Source organism: Thamnophis sirtalis, unplaced genomic scaffold, assembly GCF_051295495.1.
Source record: "Thamnophis sirtalis isolate CommonGarterSnake01/CBP01778 unplaced genomic scaffold, rThaSir2_p1.2 scaffold_10, whole genome shotgun sequence".
In the NCBI taxonomy this organism is placed as follows: Eukaryota; Metazoa; Chordata; class Lepidosauria; order Squamata; family Natricidae; genus Thamnophis; species Thamnophis sirtalis.
In genome coordinates, this window is record NW_028261390.1 from 55,315,352 (window position 1) to 55,335,534 (window position 20,183).

Genomic DNA, 20,183 nt, shown 5'->3' on the forward strand with positions numbered 1-20,183 from the left:
CCAGTTGTCACAAAGATTCTTTTTCAAGAGGCAACTGGATTTTCTGTTTTTTCTTTGTGATGAAAGAACTGTCCTTCTGGGTTCGGCTCCAAGTGGGGGAAAAGACACTGGAGACATGGAGGCTGCTTGGAAAGATGGTTTATTGGTGGACAGGACTACATGGCTTGAGTCTTGAACAGAAAAGGTCACCACATGCTTCAATGTTGGTGGAGAAAAGAGAAGGAAGGACTGAGATGCTGAGTCCCTGGTTTTATGCCCTCTCTGGCCTTTGATCTTGAACTTTTATTCTGATTGGTTGTCAGACTCCCATAGGGCCATGCAGAGGCAACTCTCTAGGCTGCATTTTGAATCCAGGTTTGGTTGAGTTCTCAGATGCCATGTGGTCAGTTGGGTAAAGGGCCAATATTATCATGCCTTAATCCCATCCCCCTGGAGCTGAAGTAGAGAAGTCTTTATTATGTAAAGGGACTACCTTGGCCTTCTTAATGGCCCATTGACAAAGTGGGGATGGGCAGGAAGCTATAGGCAACTATCCGTCTTTTAAAACATGTTTCTTTCTTTTCACATCCAGAGAAATATTCTGCCTTTTCAATATTTCCTAGGATATTTCATTTTTCTGGGAGAGGGCTGGGTGATAACTTCCTACAGAAGACATTTCACATCTCAACCAAGAAGCTATAAACTTCTGAGCTGAGTTCAAGAATCTTCTTGGATGAGAAGCAAAACAAACCTCTTTTTTAAAAAACCCAGAAAGTCCAGTTGCCTCTTGAAAAAGAATCTTCGGGACAACCAAGATTAAGGATAAGTTTTGCTTCCAATATAAAAAGAGCAAGACTCGCTCCAGTCCTACCTAATTTGTCTTCTACCTTTCTCTGCTTCAGATGCTGCAGACCTCCTTGAATGGCATTATGGGTGACCACATCTGGCCTGCAGGTGACCACAGATGGCAGCAAAAACTGAAACATCTAACTCTTGGCTGCCATGAAGCTTTTTATAGTCCAGAGTGGAAAGCCTTGGTGACATCCTCTCTTTCATTTCTTGAAAGCCTCTATAGTCCATAATATACTAAATTGCTGTCACCTCTCCTCACTAGCTGGTTTGCAAAGTTGTCTTTCTCATTTTTCTGGCTGAGATCAAGTTGATGAATTCTTCATTGGTTGTGGGGGGGGGGAGGGAGGGATTGCCTAGAAGACAGTAAAATCAGAAGAGAGAAATAAATGACAGATTGAATTACAAGGTGGATTCCCCCCTTCCTAGAAATCATGGAAAGCTGCAGAGAAAGGGGATAGTTGCAAATTAACTGCTTTGTTAAAAACTATCTCTCAATCCATCAATGTATGCAATTGGATTAATTGTCACTGAGCACAAAACACAGAAATGTCAAAATCACAGAACTAATCAGTTACATTTGTGTCCTTACATTGTTGCTCGCTATTATCAAATCAAATTTTGGTGACCCAAATAATTTGTATTACAGTTCTTTTAAGGTATTCAGCAACCACTTTTCAAGAGTTTGGAAATATTTTTGTTCAATCAGAGCTTGCTAGATTTCTTCAGGCATAATTGCATTTGACCCAGCTAGTAGAAAAGACTCCTCCAATCAGAAAGCCAGACTGTTTTATCTGGGCCACTAAAAATACTATATAAAGATTGAATTTTTATTGCACACTCTCATACAAGGCCATTCAGAAATGATACCCATTGAATTAAATAGTGCTTACTTCCAAGTAATATGTGTGACAGTGTTCTGCATTCTTGGGCCTTCTAAACACACTGTTTATACCACATCTTAAAGTTGCCAAGTTTGAAAAATGCTGGTTTACACATTATATAATAACCACTGAACTCATGGACTTTAGGTTCAGGTTATCTGGCATTGTAAGAAAATATACCATGAGATATATTAAGTTGCCTTCAATTCCAGCATATGCTTGAATGCTTCCAATTTTTCTTTGAGGTATCCATCTATATGCTTTCTGAAAATAGCTTGGGAGAGCAAATATATAATGATGCTATTTCTGAAATTTACTTCAATTCTGTTCAGATCTGGATGTCTTCCATCTAACACTCTTTGTGGATTCTCTGACTGCCATGAAAATAATTATTTATTCAGGATTGCAAACTAAGACTGCTGGCTTTATGGGCTCTAGAACTGGATATTCATTATTTGGAATCAGCTGGATGAACAACAGCCAGATTTGGCAATTGGAGAATGCAGTCTGTTTGTTGCGATCTCTGAGCTGAGAAGTCTTCGGAGAGTGTTCATTCTGGCAAGATGTTGGAGTTGACTTTGGGAAGAACTAAGGTGAATTCACCATCTGTCGCTTTCACCTCTAAGTGGTCCATAGCTACAACTTGCTATAAGGTAGGAGCTCCGAGTGTTTTGAATTAAGTGGCAGGAGGAGAATGAATTGGTTAACAGCATTTCTCATTCTAATCTCTCTAAAACAAAACAAACATTTTCATCTGTTGAATTAAGGTAAAGGTTTCCCCACACATGTGTGCTAGTTGTTTTCGGCTCTAGGGGCAGTGCTCATCTCTGTTTCCAAGCCAAAGAGCCAGCGCTGTCTGAAGACATCTCCGTGGTCATGTAGCTGGCATGACTAAATGCCAAAGGCACACAAAGCACTGTTACCTTCCCACCAAATTCAATTCAATTCAGATAGCTGAATTCAGCTCTTTTTCCTGTTGCTTACTTCAACATAGAGGGACATAGTGGCTCAGTGGCTAAGATGCTTAGCTTGTCAGTCAGAAAGCTCAGTAGTTTGTTGGTTTGAATCCCTAGTGCCACGTAATGGAGTGAGCTCCCATTACTTGTCCCAGCTTCTGCCAACCTAGCAGTTCCAAAGCATGTAAATATTCAAGTAGAAAAATAGGGACCACCTTGGTGGGAAGGTAATAGCATTCCATGCGCCTTCGGCGTTTAGCCATGCTGGCCACATGGAGACATCTTCAGACAGTGCTGGCTTTTTGGCTTTGAAATGGAAATGAGAACAGCCCCCAAGAGTTGGAAAAGATTAGCACATATGTGCAAGGGGAACCTTTACTTTTACCTTACTCCAACACACGGTCTCTCTCATCTAACAAACAAATCACAAAAAGAACAGCAATTATTTGGCTTGTAGTCTGTGTTCAGGGCTGACTCCTAGCTATATGGGCATAAATCTTAAAGGTCAAAAAATGCATGATGACAAGGCTAGAAGACTGTGCAAAGCATGTACAGTTGTGTGGGTATATTTGGCTGGATTTGGATTGGATTGGATTTTATTCAATTTGTAGGCCGTCCTATTCCCCAAAGGGACTCAGGGCGGCTGAACAAAGCCAAGGGAGGGGAAATTACAAAAAGTAAGACAAAGACAATCAGACAATACAAACAGTTTAAAAGCACAACAGACACAGCAAATTCAAGTGGGGGGGGATTCAACCCCAGGCTTGCTGGGACAGCCAGGTCTTCACGGCCATCCGGCTGTGGCTATATATGCAAATTTACTATAGGGTAACTAGTATTTGGCCAGAAGTTCCAATGAAAATAGTGGGGTTTTCTTTTAACCATACAAATTCAAGTTGAACTTTCACAAAATAGCTTGAGATGGCTAAAATGGATCCTTTTCGTTGTAGTTAGAAATTCAAATAATAACTGCAAGGAAGCCAAAGTAATGCATGCTGAGAAGAGACTGACAGTAGCCCACCTGAGAGGCTACCCAGCAATTCATCAACCCAGCATCGCAGCCCAGGAGCCTGGAGATTCATGGCAGTTGGAGGCCAGATGAGCAGAGGTGAACTAGTGACCCAACCAGGTAGCCCAGGTTCCCAGCTGAGTGGAGGTAAATCATCAACCCAGCCCAGTAGCCCAGGAATCCAGAGAACCCAACCAAGTAGCCTAGGAGCCCAGATGAGAGATGGCACTGAGTGGCAGTGAACCAGCAATCCAGCCCAGCAGCCCAAGAGCTCACCCAGGAGCCCAGATGACCAGTGGCAAATAAACAGCAAACCAAAGACCCTACCCAGTAGCCCAGCAGCCTAGCAGAACAGCAGTGACCCAGCCCACCTGGCGATCTCAGGTTCAGCTAATCAGCATGGCAATAGCAATAATAGCAATAGCAGTAGACTTATATACCGCTTCATAGGCCTTTCAGGCCTCTCTAAGCGGTTTACAGAGAGTCAGCATATTGCCCCCAACAATCTGGGTCCTCATTTTACCCACCTCGGAAGGATGGAAGGCTGAGTCAACCCTGAGCCGGTGAGATTTGAACCGCTGACCTGCTGATCTAGCAGTAGCCTGCAGTGCTGCTTTTTAACCACTGCGCCACCTTGGCTATTAGGGAGAAAGCAGCCCTTATCTTTGTTCACAGCAACTTCCTTCATCTTACATCAAATGTACTCTTAACTTTTTTCTTTTTTCCTGTTAACATCAAAGTGCATTCTTTTACATACTTGTACACTAACTACAGTGATGGGTTTCAAAAATTGTTCGAACCTACTCTGTGGGTGTGGCCTCCTTTGTGGGAGTGGCTTGCCGCCCATGTGACTGAATGGGAGTGGCTTGCCGCCCATGTGACTGGATATGAAGATGCCGATGACACTTGTCAGAACCACCTTAAGTTACCTCACACACAGCACTGGCATGCATAAGAATATGATGTAAACTTGTTTTTGAAAAGGCATCTTTGGTTTGCGTTAAAACAACTTCAACACATGCAATGTTCTGATTGCACCACAAATGCAGTAGTCATCCTTACCTTTCACAGAGGCACTGAGTTTTATAAATATGAGCATGATAGTGTAGAATAATCATATCCAAGGACCAGTGGTGGGTTTCAAAAATTTTTGGAACCTCTTTTGTAGGTGTGGCCTGCTTTCCGGATCCACTAGTGGAACCACTTCTAACCGGTTCGGTAGATTTGACGAACCGGTTCTACCAAATAGGTGCGAACTGGTAGGAACCTACCTCTGACTAACTACAAACTGATATTACATTTATATAAGATACATTCTTCTATAAAGAACATAAAATACTAAGTTACAGTCAGCATGTTGACTGTCTCACAAGAGGCAAGAATATTTTAGACCATTGCTACTCTACAATAAAAGATGCCTCTCTCTTTCTACTAAGAGTAGCTGTGGGACACTCTGATCACTGTATGATTCACCTTGTACCTATTTATAGACAAATTCTTAAAATGATAAAACCAATTAGCACAAGTTTTGATTCCCCTTTTGATTTTAAAAGATTCATAATTGGCAATGCAATGCTAGCGAATGAGGGAATAAATTGGCGGTAAAAGTTAGCAAATCCCAAAAAACTTTGCAGCTTTTTGCGGGTGCAAGGAGCCGCCCATTCTGTCACAGCTTGGACTTTCTCTGGATCCATCTCGATACCTTCATGAGAGATGCGGTACCCCAAATAGTCAATTTTCTCTTGGTGAAATTCGCACTTAGACAAATTGGCATAAAGTTCAGCAGCTCGGAGTTTTTTCAGCACAGAGCACACAAGTTTTACGTGTTCCTCAAGTGTTTCCATGTACACAAGGATGTCAACCAGGTAAACTAACACCCCTTTTTACAGGTGTTCATGTAGCACCTCATTAATCAACTGCATAAAAATGGCGGGCGCCCCCTGTAGTCCAAAGGGGAGCACTCTAAACTGGAAACACCCCAGAGGGCAGTTGAAAGTAGTCTTCTACTCATCTCCTTCTTTTATTTGGACCCAATAATAGGCCTCCCTTAAATCTAATTTTGTGAAAATTTTCCCCTTTGCCAAGTGTGCCAATATGTCCTTCATGAGGTGCAAAGGGTACACGTTTTCCACGCAAATGGCATTCAAGTTTTTATAGTTCACACATAAGAGCAGAGGAGCCATCTTTTTTTCTCAGAATAAGACCAGTGCGACCACCTGTGGCCTAGTGGTTGAATGAACCCCCTGTTTAAGTTTTTATCAATGAAGTTGCATAATTCCTCCAGTTCGCGTGGGGTCACCGAGTAAATCTGTGGTTTAGGGAGTTTCCCTGGGAGGATCTCTATGCTGCAATCTGTGGCACTGGGGGGGGGGGGGAGCTTTTTAGAAGCTCTTTCACTGAATGCCTCTTTGAGGTCCCAATATTCTTTCGGAATTCTTTCTTCTCCCACAATTTTCTCATGCGTGACAACTGCTAAGTCCGTTGCCGCTCTGGCTAGGTGGGAAGTCTTTCCCTCCCTCTCTGTTGGCTTAGCCGAATGGATGCATAGCCACCCTTTCCACCAGTTCACATGAAAGTTCCATTTCTGCAACCAAAGTAATCCCAGTATGAGGGGCCGTTCCGTCCCTGGTGCCACAATGAAACTCAGGGATTCTTGGTGGTCCCCCATCCATATCTCCACCAGTTCAGTTACAAAATGCCCCCCCCAGCAATTGACCCATCCAGCTGGCAAAAGGCAATGGGTACTTTCATAGTTCTCAATCTTAGTCCCATTTTCTCTACCACCTCTGGGCTGATTGCACATCAGGTGCATCCAGAGTCTAAAAGGACCAGCATCTTCCCCTGGGCTCCCATTGAGGGTACTTTTGATTCTACTGGAATGGTCATGGGTCCCGATCAGGGACTTACTAAGTGGTCATCATCTGAATCAGTTTCACTTACTCCTGTGGAAAAGGAGGGTTCCTTCTTGTCCTGGTCTGGAGGAAGGACATCAGCACCTTCGACGCCTTCCAGGGTGGTTTCACAGTGTCTCCCTAGCTGCCAGCCAGGTTCCTTCCCACCATCTGGGGTCAGTTTTGGGCCATGAAACTCCTGAGTGTACTCAGCTTCAGGCCTCCCCTTCTGGCTTAAGGGTTTCATTCTGCTTCTTGCCTTTTGATTTAGGAGGGGGTCATCAAAGCATTTCGGTGCCCAGGGTTTTTCCCCCCTTCTTGGAGGAGCTTGAACTGCTGCTGCTGTGGCTGCGGCTGCTGTGGCTGCATCTGAGGCTGCTGCTGCTGCTGCTGTGGCTTCCTGAACATGGGGTAAAGTGTGGGTCATCATGAGATCCTCTCTTTCAGCTGCCTGCCAGTCATCCTCTGGTTGTCAGCTGGTTGTAACCCTTGCCACTGTCTTCTCCTGCTCACTTCAGGGGTTAGACATTTGGGTGCTCCCCCACTTTTAACTGCGGGATGGGTGCGAAGTGAGATCTTGCTTAATGTCAGGCATGTCTCCTTCAATATCCAAGAAAGAAAAACCTCAACTCCATTTGAATAGAGATAAAATACTTTTACTAGGTATGAATTGAAAGCAGCGAAAAGGAAACCAAGATCTGAGCCAAAAAGGCGCAAAAATGTACATATCAAACATTTACCCTGAACCCTCCCCCCAATTCCCCAACCCAATGTCCAATCTGCAACTCCCTAAGGTGTCATGTGGGGTGCATCTTCAAAAAGCTCATCAAGTTGGTATGCGAGACGATTGGCTTTGACCAAGTCCAAACACAGGCCACCAGCATGCACAGAAGATGGTGAGAACAAAACTCCCTTCTTCATGACTCATCCAGCACCAGTAATTCCCCCTCCCAAATATCTCAAGCACCGTCCTTCCCCGTTTCTATGGCAACTGATAGCAAGCAAGGAAAGTAGAGGCTGACACCTGCACTTCCACAAAAATGCTAGGGGGGAAAATGTATGTGTCCCAGAGCTGTTGTAGAGTTAGGTGGCCTTACAATTTTCTAGGAAAATATAATAGAAATAAATTTTTAAAAAATCTGGAGGCCCAAGAGAGTAGCACTATTTTTTATGGGCTCTGTTGCTCGTCTGCTATTTGCTTTGTGGTATTATCCTCCTGTGAAGCTTTTACTAGTGACATAGTTTGGTCATTTTATTCTCTGCATTTAGTCTCGTGGGAGGATCATATATATTACTCCACTGACATGAAACCACAGTGAAGCAAATTTTGTTGCATTTGGGACTCTCTTTCGGATTTTCTGGGGCCTTGACATCTTTCAGTCTTGCAGGTTTTACTCTTACGCAGATCCATTTGTGGCCAAATTCACGTTTGAAGACATCTTGGCCTGTATCTTCATCTTGGATTTCCTTTCAGATCTAAGATCCTTTCAGATCTACCAAGCAGAAATGTATGAGAAATTGAGGGGTGTGCTCAACACTGGAGATTGTTGGTGTACTAACTGAGAAGATACTACTGCCATATTGATCTTGCCTTTTTTGCTTCTCATTTTGTACTTTTTGTAGTTTTATTTTTTACATTTTTATTATTATTATTGTAAGCTATCCAGGGTTGTTTTTCATAATGAGATGGGCAGCATATAAATTTAATAAATAAATAAATTCAGAGCTTGAAGCTGTTTGCTCCAGGCTTCGTTTGTGCAAAGGCTTTGGAAAAATGGGAGGAAACAGAAGAATGGAAGGTTGCTTACAGACTACAGCTTTCTTATCCCTTGCTTGCTCCCAGCAATTTACACAATGCTGATTTCAGCTCCTATAGCCTACAACAACGGAGGCCTAAGCCTCTGTTTGGCTGCTGGGAGAAGTCTTGGGGAGAACTCTTCAGCACAAAATGTTCCCCTTTGGAACATTATGATGCAAAGCTGATCATAAATTCCTGTTGCCCTGAGCAACCATAACAGTCCCTTTGCAGTTTTCACACATTGCTGCAGGGCTGGAGAAAAGTGGCTGGCAGGCAGCTCTGAAGCAAGAAAAAGAAAAGATCCATGAGAAAAGGACTGAAGGTGAACGCTACAGGGACTATGTCTGATCAAGTCCTAACCAGCACAGGTAGCTCCAGCTTTCCCACCCTTTGCCTGCTTTTCCTGGTCATCACAATACAAAAAAAGATGTTGACACCCTGGAAAAATGTGCAGAGAAGAGCAACAAAGATGATAAAGGGTCTGAAGGTTAAATCATATGATGACTGGTTGAAGGGCCTAAGTATGTATCAGTGGTGGGTTTCAAAAATTATTCGAACCTACTCTGTGGGTGTGGCCTCCTTTGTGGGAGTAGCTTGCCGCCCATGTGACCGGATGGGAGTGGCTTGCTGCCCATGTGACCGGATATGAAGATGCCAATGACACTTGTCAGAACCACCTTAAATTACCTCACACACAGCACTGGCATGCATAAGAATATGATGAAAACTTGTTTTTTAAAAGGCATCTTTGGTTTGCATTAAAACAACTTCAACACACGCAATGTTCTGATTGCACCACAAACGCAGAAATCATCCTTACCTTTCACAGAGGCACTGAGTTTTATAAATATGAGCATGATAGTGTAGAATAATCATATCCAAGGACAGTGGTGGGTTTCAAAAAATTTTGGAACCTCTTCAGTAGGTGTGGCCTGCTTTCCGGGTCCACTGGTGGAACCTTTTCTAACCGGTTCGGTAGATTTGACGAACTGGTTCTACTGAATAGGTGCAAAATGGTAGGAACCCACCTCTGGTATGTATATTTCTTATCAAAGAGAAGAGTCAAGGAGGGGGGGTTCATGGTAACTGTCTTTTAGTACTAAAAGGGCTGCCATAAAGAAGAGGGGATTGACTTGTTCTCCAAAGCATCAGAGGGCAGGACAGGAAATAATGGGTGGAAGTCAAAGAGAGATGCAATCTACAGATAAGGATAATTTTTCTGGCATTAAAAACAATGTCAATGGAATAACTTGCTAGAGATTATCAAAAATAGACTGGACAGCCATTGACTGGGATGGTATAAGGCTCCTGCCTTGAGCATAAGGTTGGAATGGAAGTCTTCTGAGGTCCCTTCCAGACCTATGATTCCAAGCTCTATGTTTATCCCCAACATAAAGGACAGTTTGAAGCAAAATGTTAAGAATTCATTCATAAATACAAGCCACTTCCTCAGGAACAAAAGAGGATACAATTTTGAGCTAAAACCATTGCTTCTACTACTTGCACAAGCACCTTTGCCAGTATTCACAAAAGATCATAATGCCACCACCTATTTCACTGCTAGGCCATCTCAACTTCAGATCCAATGAGAAATCAGTCATTGGACTTCAGTAACCAGTGAAACACTGGAAGAGCTACCTGATATTGAACTGCCTTACACAGAAAACCCTAGATTTGAAAGAATAGTCCTAGCCAATATTTTTCTCCTCAGGATTACTGTCATGACTGAACTGCTTTGCTTCTTTCAAACCTAATGCTTTTCAACTTGCCAATGAACTGGGTGGAGGGAAATGAAATGTGGAAAATGTATGCAGAAGATCGTGAGATCATGGTGCCAGCAAGGTCATCACTGTAGATGCTCAAGAAAGAGATAGACCGTTCTCATAACAAAAGACTATCTCATAATGGGACAATGTGATCAACCAGGGGTGGGGAGAATGAGAAAGTATTGTTTAACAGGGTGAGCATCTGTACGGCCAGAGCTAGTTTCATTTTTTCAGTACCAATATGCTGTATCCAATAATGTTTTACTTTTGGGAATTCAATTCTCCTGAGAGTATTTCCTTGTTTTGGGTTCACTAGTTGGATAATTGACATTAAACCAGCTCTCTTAAGTCAGCCTACTCAGATAACCCTGAGAAAGCTGTGACTTAATGCTGTCTGGAAAATAATGAAAAGCTGATGTCACAGAGAAGCCTGGATTGCTCCTTCCCTGAGACGCACCAGTAATCAGCCAAGCAGATGCCAGGGCACAGACAGTAGTAACCCAATCCAAAGTGAGAGCAGAGAAGATGGAGCAGCCCCTGGTGTGTGACTGGATCCATTTGCCCTGACCTGAAAACGCAATGACCAAGCAGAGTGCGGAAAGCAACCAAGTTGGATTTCCCTTGGTTCCATTTGGATTTGCCATGACTCAAAGTATCAAATAGAAGGCACGGAGGGCTGCAGACTGGGAAGAGCCTGGGCAGTGGAAATTCTTGACAGCATGCTGTAGCATTCTTGACAGCATCTGTGGAGCAACTGCATGAGTAATTTGTCAAAATGGAGATGCTGGGAGCAGCACTGGTGAATCTGTTAGTCCCAGGGGCGGGACTTGGGACAGGCCAAGCATCAGCATCCCCCTCTGCTTCTCCACCCCAAAGAGTGAAACTGGGCAGCATTGTCCAAGGATTGGGGCTCCCTCAGCAGGGCTGCCATTCCCCCTCCCACAGCTGCAAGGCAAGCCTAGGGAATCCCTGCAGCAGCAGGAGCCCAGACTCAAGCATCCCCAGCAGTGATGGGATTCAAATAATTTAACAACTGGTTCTCTGCCCTAATGACCAGCTGGGTAGGTGTGGCTGAGTGGTCACATGATTGGATGGATGTGGTCAACTCGACATCACTCACATCAAGGGGCACTTCACCTCACCCAGCCTCTCATGACCATGGGGAACCTACAACGGTTGTAAGTGTGAAAAACAGTCACTTTTTCCAGTGCAATTGTAACTTTGAATGGTCACTAAATGAACTGTTGTAAGTCAAGGATTACCTGTACAAAAATACAAAAAAGCTTCTTTGCTTGCAAAAAGTAAATACCAATCATTAGATTAGAAATATCTCAAGCCGGAGTTACAAATCAGGCAGGGTGCCAGAGTACCTTGAGGAATTAAAATACCGTATTTATCGGCGTATAACACGCAGTTTTAAAACTAAAATTGTAAGCTGAAACCCTGCCTGCGTGTTATACGCCGATACTGCGCGTTATACGCCGGGTCCACTGTTCCCTCTAAGGTGCGCGGCCGCAAGAAACCCCCGCGCAGAGGTTTCTAACTCCCGCGCAGAGGTTTCTTTCAAAGCAAACGTGGGAAAGTCCTTTGCAGGCAGCTAGAACTGGCTGCCTGCAAAGGACCTTCCCAAACTTGTTTCAGCGGCAGCTCTCAGCCTGGCGGCAGCGTCACACAGACTGTGGAAGGAGGGGGAGGAGGAGGGAACTAAAGAGAGCTTTTACCGAGTCTGCGCCCCACAGCCAGGACTGTCCTTGCGCCCCTCAAGCCGCGTTTCTTCCCCGCAAAGCCCTTCGGGCAACCCGAGAGTTCCGCTTGACGCCAGAAGGGCTTTGCAGGAAGAAACGCCGCGTTTCTTCCTGCAAAGCCCTTCTGGCGCCAAAAGGAACTCTCGGGTTGCCCGAAGGGCTTTGCGGGGAAGAAACGCGGCTTGAGGGGCGCCAGGACAGTCCTGGCTGTGGGGCGCAGACTCGGTAAAAGCTCTCTTTAGTTCCCTCCTCCTCCTCCTCCTCCTCCTCCTCCTCCTCCTCCTCCTCCTCCTCCTCCTTCTTTCTGGAGCCCCTTCCTCAAAGATTTGGTACCAAAGCAATGACGGTGAGGAAGTTGTGTCTTTTGGATTTTGCACTGTTGTCTTTTCAATGGTTCTCAGACTGGTTGAACCTTTAGCAGCTGGGGTGATATTCTTTACTGTTAAGGTTACAATTGGATGTGTTGGACAAATCTTAAAAGATGAAACTTTTATTAAAACGTTTGACTTAACTAAAAACGTCTTCCTTTTTCTTCTTCTTCTTAAATATGATTTATTTATTTATTTTTACTTCAGAAGTTTGATGACCATTGTACAAACTAACCCAACCTAAATGTAGAGGAGGAGAAGAAGGGGGGGGGATTTAAAAAGAGCAGAGGAAAAAGAAAAGAAAGCATGAAGAAAACATAAAGAAAGGGGAGGGAGGGAGGGAAGGAAGGAAGGCACTTTATGTTGAAACAGAAAATATTATATAAGGAAGAAAATGGAAATAACTTAGGAAGGAAGGAAGGAAGGAAGGAATTGCACTTAATATTGAAGGAAAAGAGAATGAAGGAAAAAGTATTGGAAGGATTGAAAGAAGGAAGGAGGAACAAAGAATTACACTTAATATTGAAATGGAAAAGAAAATATAATGAATGAAAGAAGAAGTATAGGAAGGGAAGGAAGGAAGAAAGAAAGAAACAAAGACTGTTGAAACAGAAAAGATAATATAAGGAAGAAAATGGAAAGACGTATAGGAAGGAAGGAAGGAAAAAAGGAAGACAATGTTGAAATGGAAAAGAATATAAGGAAGAAAATGGAAAAAAGTATAGGAAGAAAGGAAGAAATGTACTTAATATTGAAACAGACAAGGGAATGAAGGAAAAAATATTGGAAGGATTGAAAGAAGGAAGAAAGAATGGAAGGAACAAAGACAATGTTGAAATGGAAAAGAATATAAGGGAAACAATGGAAAAATGTTAGGAAGGAAGAATTACACTTAATATTGAAACAATTGAATATAATGAAGGAAAAGGAAACAGGAATAAGGGAGAGACGGAGGACTTCAGCTCCCAGAATTTCCCTGGCTGAAGAATTCTGGGAACTGAAGTCCACCCCTTGTAAAGTGACCAAGGCTGGGAAAAGAATCCACACTAGTAGGGACAATGCAAGCTATGCTTCACCCCGTCAGTCCATCTTAGCGTGCAAGAAAGACATCAGACAACGCCATAGTTGCTATGGTAGCATTTGGCTATGCGCAGCGATGCTCTCCTGGTCTTTATGGGTGGGAGGGGGGCAGTTGAGCTATGATGCTAATCCCCTCGTGGGAACACAGAGGGTGGGAGAAGAGAACCAAAGAACTTCAAACTCCAAGGTTCTGGAGTGGAGAATAAGGGGATCAACTTTGTCTAAATGATATTGACATATAAAGAACGGTTGTAGGAACTGGGTATGTCCAGTTTGATGAAAAGAAGGACTAGGGGAGACATGATAGCAGTCTTCCAATATCTCAGGGCCCAGGGTTGCTCCAAAGAAGAGGGAGTCAAACTATTCTCCAAGGCACCTGAAGGCTGGACAAGAAGCAATGGATGGAAACTAATCAAGGAGAGAAGCAACCTAGAACTAAGGATAAATTTCCTGACAGTGAGAACAATTAACCAATGGACCAACTTGCCTCCAGAAGTTGGGAATGCTCCAACACTGGAAGTTTTAAAGAAGATTTTGGATAACCGTTTGTCTTAAGTAGTGTAGGGTTTCCTGCCTAGGCAGGGGGTTGGACTAGAAGACCTCCAAGGTCCCTTCCAATTCTATTTCTATTGTATTCTCTATATTCTATTCTTTCTCTGTTCTATTCTAATCTCTTCTGAACTAAATGTTTATCTAGAACTCAAATAAATAGCTGCTTTTTGGTTTTATTTTTTTTAATATTTATCAGTCTCTCTTTTATTCCATACTTCTGGTTGAAAGACTATTCTATGTCATGCTAAACAAATGCATATTCTAGTGGCGGCGGGAGCTCGTTGGCATCTTCAGCAGCAGCCCTGCCTCCTGTGAAAAAACCGAAGATGGAGCAGATCCACGCAGATGACGTTGCTGCAACATGACTGGAGGAGGAATTCTGGGAGTTGAAGTCCACAAGGCTTAAAGCTGTCAGGTTTGAAGACCCCTGGGGTTTTTTTCCTAAAGGGTTAGGGGTGCGAGGGTCTTGTAACTTGACAGCTTTAAGACTTGCACGCTTCAATGCCAGAGTTTCTGAGCCAACATTTTGGTTGCTAAGCAGGACCGTTGTTAAGTGATACTGATATTATATAACACTTTTAATTAAGCGGGTACCTTGAATAAACATAACTTTGAGTTTCAAATAATACTGATTTCGTTGTTGTCTTAGGTGACATCTGTGAAAAAAATTCAGGTGCTCAGGCATGAAAATGTGCCGCTCAAACACTATACTTTTCCGCTCACACTGAAAAAAAATTAGAGGGAACATTGGTGGGGAAGTGAAGTGGCAGAGGGGGAAATGAACCGCATGTCTGACGGTAACTTTTATTGTTTAAACAGCCATAGGTAAAATACTGTATATCCCTGATGGAATCAAGACAGAAGCGTTCAGCATATACAGCTGCTTTCAAGTTAAAAGTTGTAGAATATGCCAAGCAACATGGGAATAGGGCTGCAGCAAGGCATTTTGGAGAGCCACCAACAGAATGCACAATACGAGAGTGGCGAAAAAATGTCGAAAAAATCAAGATGTTACCAAAATCAAAATGTGCTTTGCGCAGTGGCATAACGAAATGGCCACAACTAGAAAGTAAAGTGAAGGAATTCGTCCTGAACCAAAGAAAAGCAGGCATTGCTTTATCAACAAAAATGCTGACTTTTGAAGCTGTGAAAATCAGCAAAGAGCTGCAAATCCAGGATTTTAAAGGGACAACGTCATGGTGCCAAAGATTTATGAAGAGGCATGACCTTCGGATGCGAACAAGAACAAGGATTGCCCAGCGTATGCCAGATGATTATGAGGAAAAGATAATACATTTTCATAGATTTATTATTTCATAAAATATTTTATTCAATTTTCACATTCCATTTGCAATCATTTATATACAGGGTATTTACTATATAAAAAAAAAGAAAAAAAAAAGAAAAACAGAGAAAAAGGGAATAAAACGAACAAGTAAAGAGAAAACACAACTCATCATTCACAACCCCACCCTTGCATCCTCCATACACCCCATCTACCCCCTCCAACTTTCCTTTCTCCCTCTAACACTCCCCTCCTACTTCCCTTTCCCCTCAATCCTTCCTTCTCCCCTTACTCCCCGGACACCCTCCTTACCTTCCCCTTACTCCTTCCTTACTCCTCCCTCTTCTTTCCCTCTACCTCCCTCCTTGGTGTATGCCTTTATTCGAGTGTTGTTTGATCTGATAAAAGTAAAATGAACCAAGGAAAAAATAATAATAATAATGATTAAAAAAAAAGAACCACCGTATATAAATACATTCTTGTTCTTATTAAAACTATGTTAACACCCCCCCACCCCACCCCCCACAATCCCCATCCCTAATCCTCCCGACTTCCCAGGGCCCACACCTGGCACTACCTTCTGTCTAAAATATCTTGTATACATATGAATTAAAAAATAAAAGTATATATCAAAAGAAAAGAAAAGCAGAGAAAAAAAAAAAAAAGGAAAAAAAGAAAAGAGAAAAGAAAAAAAAGAAAAAAAAAGAAACCACTCTTGTATTGATCTCAGCCCCCCATCTTTATCTATGCTTAAATAGTATAAATCATTCTATCTATATTTTATTCTCGTCTCTTACTTCTTTGCTATTTACCCCAACCTTCTGTAGACTCTCCCGTTCCCTTCCTAAACCTCATGATCCCTTCCAATAAAATTTAAGCAGCGTGGTTCATGCCATATATTCAAATATAACTTTACAGACAAGTAATCAAACTTTCCCTTCTAGTAAAATTTAAACAACGTAAATAATCTTTCTTTACCCCTTTTTCAAACAGTAATTCAAAATAATAAATAACTTAGTTCATTCCACATTCATTTTACCTTCATCCCTCACTTGTCTGATATTTACCACTATCAAATTTATACTAGCATTTGTTTAAAATATAACTCAGAGTGAATTGTAGCATGAATCATTCCACATATTCCAATAATACTTTCAGCAAGAGTCAGTTAACCTTCTATTTTAAGGTAGTCCCTTCTAACAGAGTTTAAACAACATAAGTCATTCTGCATTCTTTTTACAGTTATCTTCCCAGGCGGCTTCCTGTTCTAATAAGCTTTAAACAACGTAGATTTTGCCCTCTTCCCTTGCTTGTCTGATATTTACCACAAATAACGTAGTTCATTCCACATGCATTTTACCCTCATCTCTTGCTTGTCTGATACATAGATTTATTATCAATGCAAGAAAAAGACAAAATTTTGAAATGGGTCAAATCGGCAACATGGACGAAGTTCCCCTCACTTTCGATGTTCCTTCAAATAAAACTGTGGATTCAAAAGGTACTAAAACAGTAACAATTAAAACTTCAGGGCATGAAAAAAAAATCGTTACACTCTTGTTCTTGCCTGCACTGCAGATGGAAATAAGCTGCCTCCATTGGTAATTTTTAAAAGAAAAACGTTACCAAAGGAGAGAATTCCTAGTGGCGTACAAGTGCATGTTCATCCAAACGGATGGATAGATGAAGAAGGCATGAAGCTTTGGATTAAAAATGTGTGGGGGAAGCGCCCAGGTGCTTTGTTAAAGAAGCCATGCTTAATGGTATTGGACGCATTTAGATCTCATCTTACAGAAAGAACAAAGGCGGAGTTTCAAAAGTTCAAAACTCATATAGCAGTTATTCCAGGCGGACTGACCTCACAATTACAGCCATTAGATGTTTGCATTAACAAGCCCTTCAAAGCTTTTATGCGTGAAGAGTGGAATAAATACATGTGTGATGAAACTCAACATGAATTTACAAATTCTGGGCGAATGAAAAGACCTAGCATTTCAAAAGTGTGTCAGTGGGTGAAAACATCATGGGACGCAGTCAAAGAAGATATTGTTATCAACTCTTTTAAGAAATGTGGCATAAGCAATGCTTTGGATGGGGAAGAAGACGAACTGATCTATGAAGACAGTGAAAGCAGTGAAAGCAGTGCTCAGTTTGATTTTGAGGATACAAGTGAAGATGAGGAAGAGTTTTTTGGTTTTCCAAAAAGCAGTGATTCTGATTAAGTTTTTTTGCTCAAAGAGGTTCATATTTGCCTTTTAAGAGGAGTTAATGTTATAATTCATGTTCTAATGTTATAAATTTTAATCCAACATTAAGTTCCGAGCTTCCAAGTCATTTATTTTTAATGAAAAAAATTTTTACTCAAATTTTTGTGTTAAAATGGGGGATGCGTGTTATACGCCGGTGCGTGTTATACGCCGATAAATACGGTAGTTAAAATGTAATGGTAACTATCAGCAGTCAATTCTTGCTCATAAAGTGAAACCCTTTAGCAGAGAGGTCATTTCAGCTCTCCAGAAATTGGGAGGGCATATCTGGGGTACAAAATGCCAAACTAAAGAGACAAATTAACTAAGTATATAGGGGACTGAGGTTCAAGTTTCTGCCCTCCCAAGCCCCTAATACCAGCAAAAAAGAAAAAAAAACTCAGGAGAAGCAACAGAAAGTCTGGGCTACTGCCAAGAACTATTAGCGGTTACAATGTAATAAGGCAGTTTCTGTAAGCAGGGCAATAAAGAGAAGGATTATGCTAGAAACAACACCAGAATGTTTCCTTCCTGCCTTCCTGACAATAGTCCTGTAAAGTGGAAAAAAATAAAAGACTATTGAAAGATTTCTTCCAACAACAGGTTCTGCTCAGAAAGTTAACAAATGGTTCTCCCAAATAGGTGCGAACCAGCTAAATCCCACCACTTCCCCCCAGCGGGCAGGGCTGCCACTGGGCTACATGCTACTTTGGGATGATTGGAAGCCCCTACCTCTAAAAGCTGGGTTTGACAGGTGGCCAGAGAAACTAGCTTACTTCCTGAATCAGGAATGGAATTATCTGGAGCGGTATGGGGCAATGTACCCAGACAAAGCTGCCCATGTGAAAACCATCACTTCAAATCTAGAGGACAAGGCAGCAGAGTGGATGATGTACCTCCATGATGAATGAGCCCCTGAGCTGGGGATACGAATGTCCTTCTTGAGGAACATTTTTTTAATTGAAATCCTGCATATCAGGATAGGGAGCAGAGGTGGCGCAGTGGTTAAATGAAGCACTGCAGGCTACTTCAGCTGACTGCAGTTCTGCAGTTCAGCTGTTCAAATCTCACCAGCTCAGGGTTGACTCAGCCTTCCATCCTTCCAAGGTGGGTAAAATGAGGACCTGGATTGTTGTTGGGGGCAATATGCTGACTCTGTAAACCACTTAGAGAGGGCTGAAAGCCCTATGAAGCGGTATATAAGTGTAACTGCTATTGCTATAGGATAACAATTACAAATAAAGCAAAGCCAAAGAAAAAAATCAATAGTAAATCTTAACATACAAGCTAATAACTATAACAGTACTATATTAACAGTAATTACAGTAATACAACCAAAAGAAAAAGACAAGAACTAAAAGACTAAATTTCTACTTACTTTAATTTATTTACAATTTTCCATATTATATCCATAGTTTTATAAATCTTTGTTTTCAAAACTAACAAGTATTGACATTCGTAAACTTCCCTCACATTTCTACCTCTTGTCTCTATCCATTCAAAAAATTTACTTCATGTCCTATAATATTTCAAGTCTTTTTCATCCTTAATTTTTAAGATTAATCTATCCATTTCAGCACAATCCCAAATTTTCCTAATTACATTGTCATATGATGGGGTGTTCACATTTTTCCAATATTTAGCATATGTAATTCTTGCTGCCATCAATATATGTAACACTAAGTATATGGTTGCTTTGTCATAACTTTACGACAGTATACATAAAAGGCATGTTTCTGGTTTGAACTCAATATGTTGCTCAGTTTCTGACCAATTATGAATTTTCTTCCAGTAATTCCTTGCTTTCTTACATGTCCACCACATGAGGTAGTATATTCCTGGAATCTGGTTACATTTTCAGCATTTGGCGGAAGAGTTCTTATACATTTTGGCCAATCTTGTAGGTGGCACATGCCACCTATAAAACATTTTGTAGAGGTTTTCTTTATAGACCACAGCCAACATCAGTTTGTAGTTTCTCTCCCAAATTTTTAACTATTTTTCTAATTCTACTGTATATTGTATCCGAAATTCTTTGCCCATGCAATCATTGTTTCTTAAGCTATCTCTTCCTCTATAGTTCAATAAATAATTATATATATATTTAATCAATTTTTCATCTGTCCCCATTAAAATTTTATCCAATGCTGTTTGTTCTTTATTTACATCCCACAATTTAATATCTTTTTCATTCCTTGATTGGATCTGAAAATACGGCTACCAAAATAAGTCCATCACCTAACTCTGCAATTATTGTCTGGATTTAAGATCACCTCTTTCATCTAAAATAGCCTTGTAACATACAATTTTCCCCAATTTATAAGGAGGGTGGAAGGGAGAGAAAGAGAAGGAGAGTGGGTAGGAAGGGGAAGAGAGAGAGCAGGAGTAGGGAAGAGGTAAGGGAAGAAGGAAGGAGAAGGAGAGGAGGAAGGAAGTAGAGAAGGGAGGGAAGAAGGAAGGGAAAGGAGAGGAGGGTGGAAGGGAGACAAAGAGAAGGAGAGATAGTAGGAAGGGAAGAGGGAGGGTGGAGGAGAGGCAAGGGAAAAAGAAAGAGGTAAGGAGAGGTGGGTGGAAGGGAGAGAAAGAGGAGAGGAGGGTGGAAGGGAGAGAAAGAGAAGGAGAGAGGGCAGGAAGGGAAAGAGAGAGGGTAGGAGTAGGGGAGAGATAAGGGAAGAAGGAAGGAGAAGGAGAGCAGGAAGGAAGGAAGTAGAGAAGGAAGGGAGGGAGAAAAGAAAGGGAAAATAAGGTGGTGTTACAACAGGCACTAGGGATGGT